Source organism: Ictidomys tridecemlineatus, chromosome 5, assembly GCF_052094955.1.
Source record: "Ictidomys tridecemlineatus isolate mIctTri1 chromosome 5, mIctTri1.hap1, whole genome shotgun sequence".
Classification (NCBI taxonomy): Eukaryota; Metazoa; Chordata; class Mammalia; order Rodentia; family Sciuridae; genus Ictidomys; species Ictidomys tridecemlineatus.
The window spans coordinates 89,117,323-89,123,617 of NC_135481.1; positions in this window are offsets into that span (position 1 = coordinate 89,117,323).

Genomic DNA, 6,295 nt, shown 5'->3' on the forward strand with positions numbered 1-6,295 from the left:
AAGAGAGAAAAAGAAATAAACATGAAAATAATACAAACCAAAACAAAATATATAATAAAAACCATAAACCCTCAAAAGATAATATTTCAAAAAAAATTGTAATTGAAAATCCTCAAAATGAAAGAAAAAAATACTTATGTTCCTAACCATCAGCACACCCAGATTTCACACGTACACATGCACACACACACACACACACACACACACACACACATAAACACATGAGAAGTATTAGAAATAAACCAATAATGATCTCAAAGGAATGAAGAAAATATCTCCACTGAGATGGTGAAAATAGTTGACCATATTGGGTGGTCACTGTCCATTTCCAACAATCTTTCTTTCTGTTTCTTCTTGAGGTATGTGCTGATATGGCAAGGGTTGGAGTTTTTGTATTGCTCTATGGTTGTCAATTGGAGCATATTAAGATTGAAGCTGTTTGATATAAGATTCAGCTTCCCTTCTACCAGTGTGAGTTGAGATAGGTTAGGATGTTCTGTCAGATGGCATTTCATCCATTTGGACTTTTTCAGTCCCCTCCCAGGATACAATTGTTCTGCCACATTTTATGAGGGGAGTTCCAGCAGGTGGCATTGGGGTCTAATCAGGCCTCAGGGCCTTTGTTGGATGAGGCTTGCTTTCAAGAGATTATTCCACTTCTTCCTAGGGCTTGACAGTAGCCCATCTCTGTATGAGTTTGTTTCTCAGGAACCTCCAAAGGAAAACAACTGTGGGGTTAAGGGGCTGGTCCTCCACTCACTGCAGACCAGGGGCACAGCATTCCCAAGCTTATTTTATAAGTGTACTTATCCCCCCACACACATTCAGATTCCCATCCTACACCAACTGGGCACATGAGCTGCCAGCCACAAAGGAGAAGTGAACTAAGTTCCCCTTTACCCCTCCAATTTGAATCCCCTTTGGTATATTCTACTCCAAGCCTATTTCACTCACATATTTCATCCATCAAAAACTAAATATACTTTCTTCTCAGCAGCACATGAATCTGTCTCTAAAACAGACCATATATTGTGCCACAAAGTAATTCTCAGCGAATACAAAAAAATACAGATGCTAACCAGAATTCTATCTAATCATAATGGAATGAAACTAGAAATCAATGATAAATTAAAAAATAAAAGCTCCTCCAACAACTGGTGACTATATAATAACTTATTGAATGAACAATGGATAGCAGAAGACATCAGAGAGGAGATTAAAAAATTCTTAGACCACCGGTACAGAATAGAGCACACAGAGACAAACCCACATAAACATAGTTACGTCATACTAGATAGACAAAGATGACAAAAACATTCACTGGAAAAAAGATAGCCTATTCAAAACATGGTGCTGGCAAAACCGGAAATCCATATGTAGCAAAGTGAAATTAAACCTCAGTCACCCTGGACAAAAATCAACTGAAAGTGAATCAAAGACAGGCACTAGAACAGAGACTCTGTGCCTGATAAAAGAAAAAATAGGCCCAAATCTTTATTATGTTGACCTAGGATCTGACTTCCTTAACAACTGTTCTAAAGGAAATGAGGTGAAATCAAGAATCAAAAAATGGTATGGATTCAAATTAAAAAGCTTCTTCTCAGCAAAGCAATAATCAGTAAAAAGAGAAGAGAGGCTACAGACTGGGAGAAAATCTTTACCACATGCACCTCAGATAAAGTATTAATTCCCAAACATATAAAGAACTCAAAAAACTTAACACCAAACAACAAATAACACAATTTAAAAATGGGCTAAGGAATAAAACAGCCTCTTCACAGGAGAACAAATACAATCCACCAACAAATATATGAAATCGTGCCCACACCACCCCACACAGGTGGCCTGGGTTCATCCCTTCACCAGCAGGCACCCATCAGAACCCAGACTCTGGCACAGGACCACTTCTTCCAACCAGCAGACTACTGCAGGGGTCCAGGCCTAGCCCAGATCCATCCACACTGACTTGTGCAGAACTCAAGTCCAGGGTAGGTCCATGTTTGCCCTCCCCACACACACCTTGGAGCCTAAGCCTAACCCACTTCCACCTTGGGACACCATAGCCTTCCCTACAGAGTATCCCCTAACTTTTTGACAACACACACAGCCTAGAAGAAGCTGCATCTCAGAGCAGGCACCCAAAGGGAGTGTGAGGTCCACTCTTTCAGCCCCACCTCTGTAAGATATTGCTTCCGTCTTGGGGCACCTTAACTATTATCTCAAGTTACTTCTGCTATTGCCACCATTAACTTTACAAGCAGTAGCATACATTGAGGGACACCAGCAGGCTATGAAAGCCCAACATCAAGGTAGGATACAGAAATTATGCAAGGGTACTACAAAAATATAGGGTAGAAACTGTAACATCTCAGATCCACACTGCAAAAAAGGAAGACACATAGACAACATGAAAACACAAGGTCAGGAAGTGCCCCAGACAAACCAGGATAGTATAATAACATATCCCAAGGACAGTGAAGTTGATAAAATGTCATAGAAGAAGTTCAGAAGGTTCATACTTAAAATGACCTGTGAATTAAAGATGGACCTTAAGGAGCAATTACGGGCAAAAATTGATCACTGCAACAAAGATAAGAGAGCAAATACAGGTAGCAAATGTTTACTTCAAGAGAGAGATAGAGACTCTGAAAAAAAACAGACAGAAATCATTGAAATGAAGCATACAAAAAATCAAATAAAAACTCAATAGAAAGCATAACCAACAGATTACATCACTTGGAAAAAAGAACATCAGATAATGAAGACAAAGTATACAATCTGGAAAATAAAGATGATCAAACAGTGAAGATAGTAAGAAACCATGAACAGAATATCCAAGAATTATGGAATAGCTTCAAAAGACCAAATCTAAGAGTTATTGGGATAGAGGAAGGCCCAGAGTTTCAAACCAAAGGAATGCATAATCTCTTCAAAGAGATAATATCAGAAAATTTCCTAAGCATGAAGAATGAATGGAAAACAAAATACAAGAGGCTTACAGGATACTAAATGTACAAAATTTCAACAGATCTATACCAAGGCACATTATAAGGAAAATGCCTAGCATGCAGAATAAGGATAGAATCTTAAAAGCCACAAGAGAGAGGAATCAGATCACATATAGGGGTATACCAATTCATATATCAGCAGATTTTTCAACCCACACCCTCAAAGCCAGGAGATCATGGAAAAACATATATCAAGCTCTGAAAGAAAATGGATGCCAAACAACAATCTGATATCCAGCAAAACTAAGCTTTAGATTTGATAATGAAATAAAAACCTTCCTTGATAATAAAAAAGTTAAAAGAAACTAGAAAGCCTGCACTACAGAACATCCTCAGCAGCATATTCCAAAAAGAGGAAATGAGAAACAATGATGAAAATCAGCAGAGGGAGGGATTACACAAAAGGAAAATCTAATCAGAGGAGAAAGCAAGTCATGTTAAATAACAAAAATAAACAAAAATGGCTGGGAATACAAATCATGTCTCAATAATAACCCTGAATGTTCATGACCTAACCTCACCAATCAAAAGAAATAGACTTGCAGATTGGATCAAAAAAAAGACCCAACAATACACAACCTACAAAAGACTCATCTCATAGAAAAAGACATTCACAGACTGAAGATGAAAGGTTGGGAAAAATCATACCACTCACATGGACTGCGGAAGCAAGCAGGGGTTTCCGTCCTCATAACAAATAAAGTAGGCTTCCAACTAAAGTCAATCAAAAAGGATAAAGAAAAACACTACATACTGCTCAAGGGAACCATACACCAACAAGACTTAACAATAATAAATATATATGCCCCAAACAATGGACCATCTGCATTGATCAAACTCTTCTCAAGTTCAAGAGTTAAATAGACCACAACACAATAATTTTGGGTGACTTTAACACACCTCTTTCATCTAGATAAATCTTCGAAACAAAAGCTGAACAATAAACTATAGAACTCAATTATACAATAAATAATTTAGACTTAACTGACATTTAAAAAACATTTCATCCTTCAACGAGAGAATATATTTTCTTCTCGGCAGCATATGGATACTTCTCTAAAATAGACCATATAAAAATCAATAACATTGATAAAACTTAGCCAAGCTAACAAAGACAAAGAAAGAGAAAACTCAAATTATTAAATTCATCATGAAGATGGAAATATCACAATAGACACTACTGAAATACAGATGAAATCACAAGCTATCTTAAAAATTTACACTCTAATAAAATAGAAAATCTTGAAGACATGGAAAAAATCTATAGAGACATATTATCTACCCAGATTGAATCATGAGGACATAGAAAATTTAAATAGATCCATTTCAGGCAAGAAAATTGGATGCTCCACCAAAAGCCTACCAAGAAAGGCAAGCCCAGGACCAGACAGATTCTCATCTGAGGTCTACAAGACCCTTGAAGAAGAATTAAAACCAATCCTCATCAAATTATTCCATGAAAGAGAAAAGGAGGGAACACTTCCAAACTCATTCTGTGAAACTAGTAACACCCTGATGCCAAAACCAGACAAAGACATATCAAGGAAAGAAAATTCAAATCGATATCCCCCTCATGAACATAGATGCAAAAATTCTTAATGAAATACTGGCAAATCACATCAGAGAACATATTGAAAAGCTAGAGCACAACTATCAAGTGGGGTTCCTCCCAGGGATGCAAGGTTGGTTCAACATATGGAAATCAATACAAAGATCATTAATCACATCAATAGACTTAAAGACAAGAATAACATGATTATCTCAATTGATGCTGAAAAAGCATTTGACAAAATACAGCATCCATTCATGCTCCAAACACTAAAAAAATAGAAATAGTAGGACATACTTCAACATTATGAAAGCTATCTGCACTAAGCCCAAGGCCAACATCATTCTAAATGGAAAAAAATTGACAGCTTTCCCTCCCAAAACTGGAACAAAGCAGAGATGCCCTCTTTCACTATTTCTATTTAACATAGTCCTGGAAACTCTAGCCAGAGGAATAACACAGAAAAAATGAAATTAAAGGGATAAAAATAGGAAAAGAAACACTCAAACTATCCCTATTTGCTGACAACATGATTCTATATTTAGAAAACCAAAAAACTCCACCAAAAAACCTCTAAAACTCACAATAAATTCAGCAAAGTAGCAAGACATCAAAATAACACCCCATAAATCAAACATGTTCACATATATCCATGATAAATCAATTGAGAAAACTATCACATTCACAAGTGCCACAAAAAAAGACTAAAATAAAGTATCTGGGAATAAATCTAACAAAACTGGTGAAAGATTTCTGCAATGAAAACTACAGAATACTAAAGAAAGAAATTAATGTTGTCAAAATGGCCATACTACCAAAAGCACTATACAGATTTAATGCAATTCCAATTAAGGTTTCAATGATGTTCTTCATAGAAATAGAAAAAGCAGACATAAAATTCATTGAAAAAATAAGAGGACAAAAATAGCCAAAGCAATCTTCCACAGAAAAGTGAAGTTGGAGGTTTCACAATACTAGCTTAAATACTTAATACTACAGACCCATAGTAACAAAATATCATGGTAAAGAGAATAAAATTGATTTAGATCATGGCGGCGGGAAGGGAGTGAGCACCCTTGTGACCTGCACTGCTGCACCAGCAGGGTGTGAATTCAGAGGGGCCAGAGGCTGTCTTGGATGGAATATTCCGCGAAGTTGGTCTACATGGAACCTGAGGCAAGAGTTTGAGCACCTGAGGGACACGGACATGGCTCAGATTCGCAGAGGTACTGGCCAGCTGAACAGTAACCCGCAGCAGCTGGAGGAATATGAACCCTATGGAGATCTGTCAGTGCAAAAAAAACAGAACTTGGGATTCTGTGAAGATCTGCCAACCAAGCTTCCACAGGCACTGGACCAAGAACTGAAGTTGGGAATTAGTAGAGAAACAGCCCAAATCAAAGAAATGGGCAGCCACCATATTGAAGAACTTTTGTCATCAACGTTCTGTGGATGGGAAGACATGGCACAAGTTTGGTGACAGATCAGCTGTGTGACTCCCAGCCCCCCCCCTCCATACAGCTGGGATAACTCAAAGAATCTCTCCCTAGCTCTCCGTGGGCATGAATATCACAGCCAAGGGAAACTGAAAAGGCATCTGACCTCCAACTCCCCCTCCCACCAGCATCAAAAACCAAAACCTTTCTCCCCAGCTCTTGGGGGTGTGGCTATCAGAGGGAATCAGGCAGAATAGGTCGCTGGTTTCCAACCCCTGCTCTTGCTCTCCACAGCCATGATG